Source organism: Pongo pygmaeus, chromosome 23 (genome assembly GCF_028885625.2).
Source record: "Pongo pygmaeus isolate AG05252 chromosome 23, NHGRI_mPonPyg2-v2.0_pri, whole genome shotgun sequence".
Lineage (NCBI taxonomy): Eukaryota > Metazoa > Chordata > Mammalia > Primates > Hominidae > Pongo > Pongo pygmaeus.
This window is the reverse complement of record NC_085931.1, coordinates 31,943,166-31,960,222: the sequence shown is the minus strand read 5'-3', so window position 1 is coordinate 31,960,222 and position 17,057 is coordinate 31,943,166. Positions and strand designations below refer to the sequence as shown.

Genomic DNA, 17,057 nt, shown 5'->3' with positions numbered 1-17,057 from the left:
CTGCCCCCTTTCCCTCCCAGTTTCCATCCTGCCCTTGCCAGCTCTGGAGGTGGCAGCTCTGGGTGGCTGCCATGCAAATGCCTCTTCTGGATATGGTAGCACAAGGGGGGATGGAGGGATGAGGCCTGAAGTGACCTTGAAGTCATTAAAATTTTCTAAATTAGACAACACAATTTAAAAAAAACCATATTCCCATGCCTTTTAAAAATCAAAAACACATACTGTTTCTTTTCAGTGTAAGCAGTTTTAATTACGTACCAGGTGCAGAGTCTAGGATACTAGACAGACCCGCAGATAAAGTCTCTTTCCAGCATAGCTAGGAGACATGGCTCACTCCACCTGTTCCTAGGCCTCGCCTAGAAATCTAATGAATGGCTCCAAACCAGGTAAACTAAACAATTTTCCAAAGTCAAAGAAGGAGTTTATTACATTAAAGCACTTAGCCAATTTAACCTCTGACTTAATTTAGAACAAATGCCTAAATTTTAAAGACATTTTTTTACCAATAATTTTAAAACTGTATTTCCCAAAGATTACTGAATTCATGTGAAATAAAAGGAATGAGAGTGTCTATTTTTCTGACAAAATATTTAAGAGCTTTCATTTTCTTTTAATCCAATTAATTAGAGTTACTTCATATAAGCATCACACACACACTTCCAGACAGGAGAAGATCTACCAGTTGTAAGTTTTTCTTTCCCATCTTATGACTTTCTGACTTGTCCTATATTTCCCTCTTTCCTAGTCATTCTACTTTAGGACAAGACCTTGCCATACAAGATGCTCTGTCACATAAAATTTCTTTCCTTCATAACCTATCTTACATAAATATATCTTCATATCCGCAACTTTTTCTTTTCTTTTTTTTTTTTTTTTTTTTTTGAGATGGAGTTTTGCTCTTGTTGCCCAGGCTGGAGTGCAATGGTGTGATCTCTGCTCACTGCAACCGCCACCTCCCGGGTTCAAGCAATTCTCCTGCCTCAGCCTCCCGAGTAGCTGGGATTACAGGCATGTGCCACAACACCTGGCTAATTTTGTATTTTTAGTAGAGACGGGGTTTCTCCATGTTGGACAGGCTGGTCTCCAACTCCTGACCTCAGGTGATCCACCTGCCTCGGCCTCCCAAAGTGCTGGAATTACAGGCAGAGCTACCATGCCCAGTTTCCACAACTTTTTTTAGATCTCTCTCCCCTACTAATTTCTGATGCCTACCCAAATCAAAAAGGTCAGATAAAGCAAGGCAAAACAGAGTAGAGCCTTAGATTTTGAGAGGGACCTGTCTGCTTACAGTTCTTGGGGTTCCATGAGGAAAACAGAGGTTTCTCCTAAAATGGAGTCTATGGCACCTTCTGTTTTTCCGAAGGAGTTCCAGGTTGTCAGGAATTACCTTAGGTCCTCTCATATGAACATCAAGAGTGGCAAGAAGACAGACTAGGGAAATAATTCAGTCAACTGAGAAGAAAAAGAAAACCTTAGTACTGTCCCTCTTGTAAAGATGGATAAACGGAGGCACCATGCATACTGTATGGAACCCGCCTAGGCAATGCAACCTGGGATAGCGTGCCCAACCTGCCCCCGTGGTGAGCAGTGCAGTCCCAGATACCACACCTACCCTGCCACCTTTTCTACCACTCTGGCCATACTCCCACTGTGGGCTGCCCTCCTACCACTCTCCCCCCTGCAGTCTCCATGGCCACCACCAACCTCAGCGAAGCAAACCACGTTGCCACAGGCTCAAGCCTGCCGCATCCAGCAGGCGTCTTCCCTTTCCCCCTCTCTAAGCTGGGCACTGAGCACGAGGGCACGTAGACACAGAAGACCCCGGTAATGGCCTGATTCCTTGCCCCCTCAGCCGGCTTTATATAGGGAGGTTTTGCAACTGAATTCCTGGACTACATGTTCTGATTGGATGAGAGAAAACGTCTAGGCCTACTCTGATTGGACTTTATCATCATGTTCTGATTGGTTGTCTTAAGAATTGCTCTCATCCAATCAGAACATGATAATAAAGTCCAATCAGAGTAGGCCCAGAGGTTTTTCTCCCATCCAATCAGAACATGTAGTTGAGGTCCCAGTTGTGTAACTTCCGTATATAAAGCATGCTGAGGGGGCGTTAGGCCATTCCAGATTCCTTTGTGTCTGCCTCTGCTTCAGCTCTTGCCCGGCTTAGAGGAGGAAGAGGCAAAAGGAAAGACGCCTCCCTCATTCTGGCTTAAGGCACTGTGGCTCACCTCACTGCTGTGGTTGGTGGTGGCTGCCACGGAGACTGAAGAGCGGCCGGAGTAGCAGGAGGGTGACCCACAGTGCAGGAGCTGCTCAGTGCCCGGCTTAGAGGAGGAAGAGAAGGGGAAGACACCTGCCCCACGCTGGAGGCTGGAGCTCTCAGCACCTCGGCTGGCCTCGGTGCCGTTGGTGGCTACAATGAAGACTGCAGCCGGGCCTGAGCCGTAAGAGGGAGAAAATAGTTTTTGGGTAAATGGAGGCGGAAAAGAGGGTGGCAAGTGGAAGGAGTAAAGACAGAGTGGTAAAGGGGGGAAAACGGGGGCGAGCAAGAGGGAGAGGAAGTTTTGCGAAAAGAGAGTGGGGAGAAAAGTTTTCGGGTAGATAGAAGGGGAAAAGAGGGTGGCAAGCAGGAGTCATAAAAGATGGTGGGTAAGAGTGGCGGAAAAGTTTTTGGGTAGATAGGGAAAAGAGGGTGACAAGCAGGAGCGGGGAAGGAGGGTTGGGAAAACAACAATGGAAAAATAGTTTTGGGGGGTAGATGGAGGGTGAAAAGAGGGTGGCATGTGGAGGAGGGGCAGGAGTGGGGAAAAGAGGTTGAGCAGGAGCGGGAGAAGGCTTTGTGAAAAGATAGGGGGGAAAGACAGGAAAAAAGGTTTTGGGTAGATGGAGGGAGAAAAGAGGGTGGTGAGTGGGGGGGGGCAAGAGTGGTGAGCGAAGGAGACAAGGTTTTCCAAAAAGACCATGGAGGAAAATGTTTTTGGGTAGATGGAGGGGGAAAAGAGGGTGACAAGTGGGAGAAGGAAAAAGAGGGTGGTGAGCAGGAGGGAGAGAAGGTTTTGCGAAAAGACAGAAGACAGAAAAGAAAGACGGTGCAGAAACAAAAACGGTGGGTAAAAAGCTTTTGGGTAGATGGAGGGGAAGAAGTGGCAAGTGGGAGGAGAAGAGTGAGTGGCGAGAGGGAGGTAGGAAAGGATTGGGAAAAAGATGATGGGGAAAGTAGTTTTGGGGTAGATGGAGGGCAAAAAGAGGGTGGCAAGCAGGATAGGGGAAAGAAGAGGGCGAGTGGGAAGGGGGAAGGGCTTTGTGAAAAGACGGTGGGGAAAAATTTGGGGGGTAGATGGAGGGGGAAAGAGGGTGGCGAGCCGAAGTGGGGAGAAAGCTGTATGAAGACAGTGGGGAAACGTTTTTGGATAGATGGAAAAGGAAAAGAGGGTAGCGAGGAGGGGAAAAAAGACCATGGGGAAACAGTTTTTGGGTAGATGGAGGGGGAAAAGAGGGTGGTGAGTAGCAGGAGTAGGAAAAAGGCTTTGGGAAAAGATGGAGGGAAATGTTTTTGGGGTGATGGAGGAGCAAAAGGCTAATGAGAGCGGAAGGGGGAAAAAGAGGGTAGGTAAAAACTGTGGGGAAAGTTTTTGGATAGATGAGGAAAAGAGTGGTGAGCAGGAGAGTAGAGAAGGTGTTGCAAAAAGACGGTGGGGAAAAATGATGGGGAAGAAGTTTTGGGGTGGATGGCGAGAGGGAGGGGTCCGAAGGCTTCAGAAGAAGAAGGCAGGGAAATAATGGTGGAGGAGAAAGCTTTTGGGTAGATCTTTTTCTGATTTTTAAATCAGGTTTGTGTTTTTGAGTAGTTTTTCACTTCTTTATATATTTTGTGTATTAACCCCTCGCCTGTTGCATAATTTGCAAATACTTCCATTCTCTGGATTATTTCTTCATTCTGTGGATTGCATCCTCTGCTCTGCAGAAGTTTTGAAGTTTAATGTAATTCCATTTGTCTATTTTTGCTTTTTCTGCTTGTGCTTTTGATGTCTATTTGAAAATTCCTTGTCCTAACCAATTTCCTGAAGTATTTTTCCTATGTTTTCTTCTCTAGTAGTTTCATAGTTTCAGATCCTGTATTTAAATCTTTATTTTGACTTGATTTTCTTACATGGTAAGTTAACAGTCTAGATTTATTCTTCTACCTGTGGGTGTTGGGTTTTCCTAGCACAGTTTATTTAAGAGATTGTCCTTCCTGAATGTGTGTTCTTGGTGCCTTTGTTAAAAATGAGTTGACTGTAAATGTGTGAATTTATTTCTCAGTTCTCTATTCCGTTTCATTTGTCTATGTGTGTGTGTCTGTCGTTTGTCTATGTCTGTCTCTCCCCGCCCCTCCGCCCCTTTTTTTGCCAGTACCATGCTGTTTTGGTTACTATAGATTTGTAGTATATTTTGAAATGAGGTAGTGTGATGCCTCCAGCTTTTTTCTTTTTATTCAACATTCTTTTATCTGAAGATATTTTGCATTTCCATGTGAATTTTAGGATGGTATTTTTTTGTATTTCTATGAAGAACATCTTTTGTAATTTAACATGGATTGCATTGATTCTGTAAGTCATACATTGGGTGACACAGATATTTTAACAATATTCTTTCTAGTGCATGGACATGGGATAGCTTTCTATTTACTTGCATCTGCTTTAATATTTTTCACCAATGTGTTTTATAGTTTTCATGGTGGGATCTTTTGCCTTTTTGGTTAAGTTTATCCCTAGGTATCTTTTTTTGGTGAGTACTGTTAATGAAATAGCTTTCTTGATTTTTCTTTGGTGTTTCACTATTGGCTCATTGGTGTGCTACTCATTTTTGTATATTGATACTGTGTCTTGCAATTTTACTAAATTTATTATTTCTAGTAAGATTTTAAGTGGAATCTTTAGGGTTCTCTATTATAGGATCATGTTACCTGAAGACAGAGAAAATTTGACTCCTTTTTTTCCAGTTTGGATGCCTTTTATTGTATTCTCTTGCCTAATTGCTGTAGTGAGGACTTCCAGTACTATAATGAGTAAAAGTGGTAAAAGTAGCCACGTTTGTTCCAGATTTTAGAGGAAGAGCTTTTAAATTTTCCCCATTGATTATGATGTTAGCAGTGGGTTCGTTACATATGGCCTTTATTGTGCTAGGTAATGTTCCTTTTGTATTCATTTTGTTGAGTTTTTATCATGAAAGAATGTTGAATTTTATTTTTTTCGGCATCTACTGAAACGATTATATGGTTTTTGTTGTTGATTTGCTGAATATGATGTATCACGTTTGTTTATTGAATCATCCTCATTTTCCTCAGATGAATCTCGCTTGATCATGGCAGATTATCTTTTCATTGTATTGTCAAATGCAATTTTCAAGTATTTTCTTGAGGATTTTTTTGCATTTGTGTTCATTAGGGATATTTGTCTGTGGTTTTCTTTTTGTGTTGTGTCCTGGTTTAGTTTTTGTACCAGGGTAATGCTCGCCTTATAGAACAAGTTTGAAAGTATTCTTTCCTCTTCATTTTTTGGGGAATATTTTGAGTAAAATTGGTATTTGTTGTTTTAAAAATGTTTGGTAGAATTCAGCAGTAAAACCATGATTCGTGTGTTTTTTTTCAATTGACAGGATACTTTTTATTACTGCTTTAATTGCATTACTCATTATTCGTCTGTTCAGGTTTTTTATTTATCATTGTATCTTGGGAATTTGTTATGTCCAGAAATTTATTCATTTCTCCTACATTTTTCAATTGGTATATAAGTGTTTTTAGTAATCTCTTACAATCCTTTGTATTTCTGTGTGATCAACTGTAATGTCTCATTTTTCGTCTATCATTTTCAGTTTTTGTTAGTCTAGTTAAAGCTTGTCAATTTTGACTTTTTTTCAAAAAAAAACCCAGCTCTTGGTTCCGTTTGACTTTTTGTATTTTTTTTTTAGTTTCTATTTTTAAAATTTTTTTTCTAATCTTTGTTATTTTATTTCTTTCTACTAATTTGATTTTTCTTGTTTTTCTCATTACTTGGTGGGTATTTGAGATCTTTCTACTTTTATACTGCTGTGTTGACTTCTTTACCCTTATGTAATTATCTTTCTAGTTTTTGTTTTTTTGACTTAAAGTCTATTTTACCAGATATAAGTGTATTACTCCTGCTTTTTTTGTTTCCATTTGTATGGGATATCTTTTATCATCCTTTCATTTTCAGTCTATGTATGTCTTTGTAGGTGAAGTGAGTGTCTTAGGCAGTATATAGTTGGGTCTTGTCTTTTAATCCACTCAGCTACTCTGTCTTAATTGGAGAATTTAATTCATTTATATTCAAGATTATTACTAACAGGTGAAAACATACTATTGCCATTTTTTACTTTTCTGGTTGTTTTGCTACTCTCTTTTTTTTTGTTCTTTCCCTCGTCTTTCCTTTCTCTTCTCTCCTCTCTCTCTCTTCCTTTCTTTTCCTTCCTCTTTCCCTTCCTTCCTGTCTTTATTTGTGGTGAGGTAATTTTCTCTGGTAGTGTGTTCTAATTTCTTGCTTTTTTATTTTTAGGGTGTCTATTACTGATTTTTGTTTTCTGGTCAGCATGAGGCTAAACGACATAATTATAACAAGTTATTTTAAACTGAAGAAAATTTAAACTTGATTGCAAAGAACAAAAAAGAAACAAAAACTAAAAACATTTACCCTGTAACTTTATCCCCTGCAACACACACACACACATTTTGTATTTGGATGTCTTTCAGTATGTTTTTTTGTTTGTTTGTTTGTTTCTTCTGAGACGGAGTCTCGCTCTTTGGCCCAGGCCAGAGTGCAGAGGCACTATCTTGGCTCACTGCAAGCTCCGCCTCCCAGGTTCACACCATTCTCCTGCCTCAGCCTCCCGAGTAGCTGGGACTACAGGCGCCCGCCACTGTGCCCAGCTAATTTTTTGTATTTTTAGTAGAGAGGGGGTTTCACCGTGTTAGCCAGGATGGTCTCAATCTCCTGACCTTGTGATCTGCCCACCTCGGCCTCCCAAAGTGCTGGGATTACAGGCTCAGTATGTTTCTATATTGCCTATTCCTTTAAAAATTGTTGGGTTATATTATTATTTTAACAATTTTGTATTTTAGCCTTCATATGAAAGATAAAGGTTGCTTATACATCACAACTACAGTGTTCTAAATTTATCTGTGTACTTTTATTAATGAGGTTTATACCTTCAGATGGTTTCTTGTTACATGTTAGCATCATTTTCTTTCAGACTGAACAACTCCCTTTAGCATTTCTTGTAAAACAGGTTTGGTAGTGATACATTTCCTCAGCTTTTGTCTGGGAAAAGTATTTATCTCTTTTTCATTTTTGAAGGATCTATTTGTTGGGTGTGTTTTTTTCATTGGTATTGTTTTTCTTAAGCACTTTGAATATGTCATCCCACTTACCCCATGGGAGGGAGGCCCTCAGCCTGTTTAATTTTTCCTGAGAACTCTGCTTCCTGACATATCAAAGGTCTTCCATATGTTGTTTGATTCACTTTTCTTGCTGTTTATAGCATCCTCTTTGTCTTTGACATTTGGAGTTGGATTGTTACATGCCTTGGCATAGTCTTTTTTTTTTTTTTTCTTGAGACGGAGTCTCGCTCTTGTTGCCCAGGCTGGAGTACAGTGGCACAGTCTTGGCTCACTGCAACCTCTGCCTCCTGGGTTCAAGCAATCCTCTTGCCTCGGCCTCCCAAGTAGCTAGGATTATAGGCACCCACCACTATGCCTGGCTAATTTTTGTATTTTTAGTAGAGATGGCGTTGCACCATGTTGGCCAGGCTGGTCTCAAACTCCTGACCTCAAGTGATTCGCCTGCCTCAGCCTCCCAAAGTACTTGGGATTACAGGCGTGAGCCACTGCACCTGGCCGCCTTGGCATAGTCTTATTTGGCTTGAATCTGCTTGATGATCTTTGGTCTTCATGTACCTGGATATTTATATATTTCTCTTGAATTGGAAAGCTTTCTGTTATGATCTTTTTGAATTAGCTTTCTACTCTTTGCTTTCTCTTGAAGACCAGTGACTCTTAAATTTGCTCTTCTGATACTGTCCCATAGATTTCCTAAGCCTTCTTCATTCTTTTTTTTCTTTTCTTTTTTCTCCTATTATGTATTTCAAATGGTCTGTGTGAGCTCACTGATTCTTTCTTCTGTTGGATCAGTTCTGCTGTAGAGGCCTTCTCATGCACTTTTCAGTGCATCCATTATATTTTTCAGCTTTGAGGTTTCTGTGGTCTTTTAAAATTATTTCAATCTCTGTTAAATTTCTTTGATAAATTTCTGAATTACTTTTTTTATGTTTTTAAAATTGCATTGAGTTTCCTCAAAACAGCTATTTTTTACTTTCCTCTCTGAAGAGTTTAACATCTTTATCTCTCCTAGGTTAGTCACTGGTGACTTGTTTATTTTTTGGTGAGGTCATGCTTCCCTGAATGTTCTTAATGTTTTTGGGCCTATGTTCATGCCTGGGAATTGAATAAGTCAGTATTCATTCCAGTCTTTGTAGTCTGGTCTTGTTTGTACCTGTCCTCCTCTAGATGGTCTTCCAGAAATTCCAAGGGTATTGACTGTTGAGTTCCCTAAGCCTGTGGTCACTGAAGCTGTTTAGCACCAGGGTGCCCTAAGCTCAGGTTCACTGACTCTTGCAAGACTGAGGTCCCGGAGGGCCCTGATGGACTTGGAGAAGATAAGGGAGGAGTTCTCTAGGTTCCCAGGCTAAGTGCTTCATTCACTTCCCTCTTCTTCCCATTGGACTCTGGGTACTGAGCTTTGTGGATCTGGGAGAAGGGTGGCTTGGGCCCTCCCATGGCCACTGCAGCTGGCACCGCATACCCAAAGCTCACAGCCTCTTGGACCAGAGCAGCACTGGGGCTTGTCTGAGTCCTGTGGCCACTACTGCTTGACTGCTGCTGACTTATGTAGGTCTCGAGGCTGAGTTACTCTGCTCGTGGTGAAGCTGGCCAGGGTTCAGGTCCATCCCACCAGGGCAGCAGATTCCCTTCTACCTCCAGGCAGGTCTAGAGGTGTCTGGGAGCTCCTGCCTGGGATCAGGGCCACAGTGTTCTGCCTGATGCTGTGTCCACCATGGTGGAGCTGGGACTGGGTCCTCTTTCCTGCATAGGAAAGGAGTTCTCCCTGCACTGCACTGCTTGGGGTTGGGATTAGGGTAACACAGGCAGCCCTGTGGCCACTGTAGCTGATGTCACATATGAAGCCCACAGCCTCCCAGACCAGCACATCATTGGTTGCTGGGGCTCACCCAAGGACCACAGTGGCTATGGCCTGCCTGCCACTGAAATTTATTCAGAGCCTGAGGCGACTTCAATCAGCTGGTGGTGAAGCAAGTCAGGACTCAGGTTTGTCCCACCGGGCAGTGGATTCCCTTCTAGCCCAGGTCATGTCTAAATGCTCTGTCTGTGGGCACAGGCCTGGAATCAAGGACCATGGGGTTCTGCCCAGTGCTGTGTTTTACTGTAGCAGAGCTGGTACTGGGCTCCAAGGCAAAGTTTAATTCACACTCTCTTCTCCCTCCTAGAAGTGGACACATTCTCTCTCTGCACTGCCTGGGGTTGAAGGAGGGATGGTATAGGCACTGCAAGACTGTCTTTTCCACCCTCTTTAATGTGTTTTTTCTTGTTGTTAAGCTAAAACCAGGTTCTGTGATCTGTCACCTGATTTTTGGCTCTTGTAAAGGTATTCTCTTGCTTAGATTGTTGGTGGTTCAATTTGATGTTCCTGCAGGGAGACAATCTTGTAGAGTTCTATTCTGCCATCTCGCTCCACTTCTTCTCATTTATTTAGTTGTTTTTCAACTTATTTCGCCAATATTTTGCAGGTTTCAAAGTATGAGTTTTGCACTGCTCTTGTTAATTTCTAAATTTATTACTTGTTTTGTTGGTATTATACATGGGTTTGTTTCCTTAATATCATTTTAAAGCAGTTCATTGATAGTATATAGAAATAAAATTAAATTTTTAGTATTGCATTTATATCTTGAAACTATGTCAAATTTATTTCTAATAGTATTTTACTGAATTTCTTAGAATTATATATGAGATCGTGCCATGTGTAAATATAAAAAAAGTATACATATGTAACTTACCTGCACATTGCGCACATGTACCATAAAACCTAAAGTATTATAATAATAATAATAATAAAAGAAAAAAAAAAAGTATTTTCTTTTCAACAAGGATGTTTTAAATTTTCCTTTTTTTACTACACCTCGCTGGAATTTACAGTATAATGTTAAATAGAATTTGCAAGAGTGGACATTCTTGTAACTGATTAGTCATTCACCCTCTTATTGCTGAGTATAATGATAGCTGTCGGTTTCGTAGATAACTACCATTAGTTTCAGGAAGTCATCTTATTGTCCGTAAATTTGGAGTGTTGTTTTGTTTTGTTTTGTTTTTTTGAGACAGAGTTTCACTCTTTTTGCCCAGGCTGGAGTGGTACAATGGCGAGGTCTCAGCTCACTGCAACCTCCGCCTCCCAGGTTCAAGCGATTCTCCTGCTTCAGCCTCCCAAGTAGCTGGGATTACAGGCACCTGCCACCATGTCTGGCTAATTTTTTGTGTTTTTAGTGGAGACAGGGTTTCACCATGTTGGCCAGAATGGTCTCGATCTCTTGACCTCGTGATCGTGCCCGCCTCAGCCTCCCAAAGTGCTGGGATTACAGTCGTGAGCCACCACTCCCAGACTGGAGTGTTTTTATTAAAATGTGTGATATTTTCTCAAATGCTTTCTGTCTGAGATGCTTATATATTTTTGTTTTTTATTCTGTTCATATGGTGTTTGCATGCATTGATTTTCAAATATTAAATCAATGGTGCATTCCTGGGGTAAATCACATCTGTATATAGTGCATAATCTATTTTATATGTTTCTGGATTCAGTTTGGCAGTATTTTGTTGAAGACTTTTGATTTTAAAAAACAATGTGCTGGGCGTGGCGGCTCACACCTGTATAATCCCAGCACTTTGGGAGGCCTAGGTGGGTAGATCACCTGAGGTCAGGAGTTCGAGCCCAGCCTGGCCAACATGGTGAAACTCTGTCTCTACTAAAAATACAAAAATTAGCCATGCGTGGTGGTGCACGCCTGTAATCCCAACTACTTGGGAGGCTGAGGCAGGAGAATCGCTTGAACCTGGACGGTCACAGTGGGTTGAGATTGCACCACTACACTCCAGCCTGGATGACAGAGTGAGACTCTGTCACACACACACACACACACACACACACACACACAATGAAAGATACTGTTCTATATTGTTTTGTGATACAGTTTTGATGTCAGTAATCCTGGCTTTATAAAATGAATTGGGAAGTGTTCTCTCCCCTTTTATTTTCTGCAAGAGTTGGTGAACAATTGATAGTAATTTCTCAGCGTGTTTGATAGATTTCGCCTGGGAAGCTACTTGAAATTTTTATTGTAAGTTTTTAAAATTACAATCCAATCTTTTTACCTTCTGTAGATCTATTTCGATTTTCTATTTCTCCTTAGTCCTTTCATCTGTTTTAGTTTGTGTCTTTCTAGGAATTCATCCATTCTATCTAGGCTATCTGATTTTTTTAGCATAGGATTTTCACTGCGTTGTCTTTTATTTTTATTTTGTAATACTGGCAGTGATGGGTTTTCTTTTATTGCTGATTTTAGTAATTTGAGTCTCTTCTCTTTTTTTCTTGATTAACCTGAGTAAACATTTGCCAATTTTGTTATCTCTTCAAACATTTAATTTTGGTTTATTGATTTTCTCTGTTGTTTCATATTCCCTTTCTGTTGGCTTAACTCTTATTATGAAAATTTTTTTGTCTTTAAAAACATTGTATTTGGTTAATTTAAATTTAAGTTGATTTTGGGGTATCAACTCTTCTCTTATATGAAAATAAGAGCATGAATCAGGAAATAATGGGTTCCCAAATACTGCAGTGGAAACACATTTTTTTGGGAGGGGGTACAAAACAAGTATCCGTGTACATATAGTCCTTGGTTCCCCAAGTCATTGAGTCAACTTCGTCAAAATAAGTAGCCTCTCATTTCTTATCTCATGAGGGTGGTTTTGCCTTGCTTGGAGACATTATAATGAATTCACTTGATGTAGTTACTTTTAAGCATATCAGTTTACTTCATGTCCCATTTTCAACCAGTTATCGTACCTGGAATAATTGCTAGAATCAAATTCCATCATGTATAGAGGTAAATAAGTAAATTCCGTCATTTACTGTCTAAATTAGATACATAATTATTTATGTATACATACATATATTTTACTTGTAATTCAGTGAACATAAGGCTTTGTATGCTCTGTCTAAAATAGGCTGTCTATATTAATTCTCATGGTAGTAAATAGAGTGATGGAGTGTATTTACATTTTACATGTATCTTCCATTTAGTAGCAGAAATAAAATCCTTGTACTTGATTTGGTAAATTCCTCCATTTAAATTAAGATGTTACTTCCCCGAAACAAAATTTTTCTTAATGGGATGATAATTCACTAGTTTACCTCTAATGAGTCTCAGCTAGTATTTAATCTATTATGAAATTATGCAGCACCAAAGTAAAATATAATTAGTTAAAACACAAAAATTATTTTATTGATTAATTTAGACATCAGATGTTTACATTATGAAATGAAGGTTTTTTTGGTTTTTGTTTTGTTTTTAGAATATTAGCAAATATTACCAAACACGAACCATAGTAAAAGTTCTTCAGTAACACTTTACCATTCCATTTTCAAATAACCTGAATTTATATGTCAGGTTGAAAAGCTTTTAGATGAGTGACCTATATTTCTGTATGTATCCAAATATTTGTATATCATGTAGACAAGCCAAGAAAATACGCAGATATGTAAGCCATTGCATAGAATGGTAAAGAATACATTCTTAAAAGAAGGAAGAGAATAAGATGCATTCGCTTAATGCTCCAAATAGGTCTCTAGTATCTCAAATGCAGCATTCACCCACTACTTCCAAATATTATATCAGGGCCGGGTGCCATGGCTCATGCCCATAATCTTGGCACTTTGGGAAGTTGAGGTGGGTGGATCACTTGAGGCCAAGTTCCAGACCAGCCTGGCCAACATGGCAAAACCCTGTCTTTACTAAAACTACAGAAAAAATAAAAATAGGTAGCCATGGTGGCACACTACTATAATCCCAGCTACTGGGGAGACTGAGATACAAGAATCATGTGAACATGGGAGGCAGGGGTTGCAGTGAGCTGAGCCGAGATCAGGCCACTGCACTCCAGCCTGGGCAAGGGAGCGAGTGAGACTCTGTTTCAAAAAAACAAAACCAAAAACATTGTATCATGATATGTGACTAACCTGAATTTAAAACATTGTAACATAAAGTAGATGAAAAGTATTACACAAAATTTTTCTTTGTATTTCTATTTGTTTTGAATTTACCAACAATTCAAATCTTGCTGAGAATATTTGCACTATAAATATTTTTGTGATTATTGGTTATATTCAAATTTGCTCATCTTCAAAGCAACCTGTATAAAATTATTAAAATTGTACAAAGCTTGAAATAAGAGTATGTTGAATATAATTGCCATGTGATACATTTATATTTAATAATTAAAAGCGTATTACAACACTTATACCTAACCATAATATTACTTAACCTTAGAAACTCAGTAAATGATAGGAATAATATGGGAGACAAACTGTGAAAAGTCACATACTGTATATCTCTGTTGTTTTTATTGAACTTTTTTTCCTACTGCACTTAAAACTAAATTTGTCATAGACCATTATTTTAGTAATTATTAATGTAATTTTTCTGTATGTATATTCTCTACCATCTTAGCAGGTTAAATAAAATGCATGATTAAAGGCAAAAATGTGTGCAAGGAAAATATAGAATATTTAAGTTACAAAAAGCTACTCTTAGTGAATCTCTTGAATTATAGTTTATAGCTAAAGTGTACAAACTATTGTAAAAGTTTTCTCCCATTTATAAGTAATTACACATATAAAGTATCTCCCCATTCAGTAGATCTTATATTTCTTTCAGAAACACATATTAAATATAAAACATTCTGAATTCTAAATTGCATTTAAAATTATTCATCATTGGTTATATTATGTAATTATAAGCAAATACATTTAATGACTACATACTGTAAACTTTCTTTACCATGTGGCACAAATAGTTAATTTAGCTTTTTTTTGTCTCTGTCTTCTATGTCCTAGGCTATTTCAGTTTTCTCACAAGTAGCCATTATTTTCAGTGAACTACCAAAAAGTTACAAGGCAGTCACACTCAAACACAAAGTTAGTAATATAGTATAGTATAAAGTTTTTTATTTCTTAATTTATATTCCAAATTGTTAAATAATTTTATTATCCAGTCAATGTCTGAAAACATCTTAAAATAGAGAAGTTCACAATATTAGATGCTGTATCTTTCTTCATATAATGACAAAAGACTTTAGTTCTTTTCTCAATTTTAGGAGAAGTTTTGCTTTAAGACCAATAAAAACATAAGTTTACATAAGCTGAGAGCACATTATGTATAGCTACTCTGTGGAAAACATTTTATTTTAAGAGCTATTAGGAACATCTTTTGAGAATATTCAGGCTATATATGATGCTGCAAATTTATTTTTATGGTTGCTATAACTGGCAAGGCAAGCAGATGATATGCTTGAAGCTATCTCGTGACGAGCACATCTCAGGGAATAAAGAAGGGCCTTAAGAAGAGGGAGGCAGCTGGTACAGTCAGTAATGTATCATGAACACCAAGGCAGTGGCTCCTGAGAAAGTCATTATAATACTTGCATTCCTTGTTTCTATCTCATATGTAATCCAATTTCAAGGAAGTATCAAAGTGACAGGGATGGGGAGAGTATATGAACCATTAGCACGAAATCTAAAGAAGTGCAGGCATCCAGCTGTCTGGTATCTACTGAGGTCGTTCACCCAGATTAACAACACAGGTTAACACAGATACTTAGTTAAATTCTGAGCTGCAGATAATGGGAAAGTAAGATTGTGGAAATCGGCTCCATCGGAATTACTACTCAGGTCTCCTCATCTTCCAGATGCTGTCCCCACGGTATACTCAAGGTGTCTGATGACATTGATGAGCAACTGAGGAATCATTTAATTACGAAGTTCTTCATCCTTACTTAAAAATGTAGAGTGTCAAAATCATATATGAAAACACTCTTTTTTTTTTTTTTTTTTGAGATGGAGTCTCTGTCGCCAGGCTGGAGATACCCTTTTTCAATAGAGTATGGCCTTCTGTCCACTGTCCTCTTATTCTTTCCAGAGTAGCAAGGTATCCTTACAGCATACATTTAGCATAAAATTAGATGGGTTCCATTATAAAATAAAATGGAGACAGAATAAGTCAATACTGAATTTTTTGGTAAATCAAGCAAAGTCTTTAAAATTTTTTCTAGAAAATGGATTTATTTTTGTTTTTATTTAGTGTTTGTTTTATTTAGTTATTTTATTCAGTTTTTTTGTTTGCTTTTGCTTCATTGTTCTGCGTTGCTAACTCGTTAAAATCACAAGCTATCTTATTGTATATTGAGTGTATTTGCAAGAGCTGTTTAGTGTGTTCTTCCCTAGTGAACCAACATAACCATTATTCTGCTATGAGTCTATGTTACAAAATATGTCTATGTCCTGCTATTCTCAGGCTTCATTTTTGCCTCTAAATCCTTCAGGTACTGTTGTTTTGGGCAATGTAATGGATGCTTCTTCTTTTGTTCTTTCTGTGCCTTGAAAATTTCAGTAAGGAAATAAACTGGTTGTCAAAAACACCTGTTAAAATTGGAATCAAACCTTTTAAAGAAGAGATATACTTGATTTCCTTGGCTAAATATTCAAAAGTTAATAGGATTTTTTTCATAGTATAACATAATTTCAAAAGTTAAACAATTGTATTTAGTTTTATTGAATACCTACTTGTGTGACATATTACATTTATTTTTGTTAATATTAAATTTAAACAATTTTAAGTATAAATTATTCTTGTGCATTTTATATGATATTTATATTATATACTGTTTTACTTTGGGTTTTCTCATTTAAAGTTATAACCAAAGTTACCCTATTATTCAGTTTTTGTGCTATGCATGTAATATTTTTATATATTGTGCAAATGTCTTTTTCATATAATGACTTCTTTTTCTCTGGGGTGTATACCCACTGGTGGGATTGTGGATGAAATCTATTTTTAGATCTTTACAGAATCTCCATACTGTTTTCCACAGTGGTTGTACTAGTTTACATTCCCACCAGCAGTGTAAAAATATTCCCTTTACACCATATTCATGCCAACATCTGTTATTTTTTTATTTTCTTAATTGTGGCTATTCTTGCAGGAGTAAGGTGGTATCTCATTGTGGTTTTGATGTGCATTTCCCTGATAATTAGTGATGTGTTGAGCATGTTTTCATTTGTTTCTTGGCCATTTGTGTATCTTTTCAGAATTGTCTAGTCATGTCCTTTGCCCACTTTGTGATGGGATTATTTGTTTATTCCTGCTGATTTGTTTGAGTTCCATGTAGATTCTGGATATTAGTCCTTTGTCAGTCAAATAATATGCAAAATATTTTCTCCTAATCTGTGGGTTGTCGTTTACTCTGCTGATTATTTCTTTTTCTGTGAAGAAGCTTTCTAGCTTAATTTGGTCCTAGCTGCTTATCTTTGTTTTTGTTCCATTTGCTTTTGAGTTCTTGGTCATGGAGTCTTTACAACTAAGCCAATGTCTAGAAGAGCTTTTCTAATGTTATATTCTAGAAGTTTTATGGTTTCAGGGCTTAGATTTAAGTCTTTCATCTATCCTGAATTTTTTGTAAAAAGTGAGAGATGAGGATCCAGCTTTTTTCTTCTACATGTGGTTTGCGAATTATTCTAGCACCATTTGTTGAATAGAATGTCCTTTCCCCGCTTTGTATTTGCTCTGTCAAAGGTCAATCGACCGTAAGTATTTGGTTTTATTTCTGGTTCTCTATTCTATTCCGTTTGTCTATGTGCCTATTTTTATACCAGTACCATGCT

The 17,057-nt window shown here is 38.2% G+C and overlaps 1 long non-coding RNA gene across 2 annotated transcripts in view; it reads left to right on the top strand.

The window, feature by feature from the left end:
* Positions 1-2,069: 2,069 nt before the first annotated feature.
* The window catches only part of LOC129022869 (uncharacterized), a 34,856-nt gene continuing 19,868 nt past the window's right edge, over positions 2,070-17,057 (top strand). The window contains exon 1 of one of the 2 annotated variants that reach the window (XR_008496584.2): positions 2,070-2,447. This is a non-coding gene — a long non-coding RNA (uncharacterized LOC129022869). Of the gene's footprint in view, positions 2,473-17,057 lie in introns of both variants that reach the window. The other variant, XR_008496583.2, reaches the window with a different exon arrangement.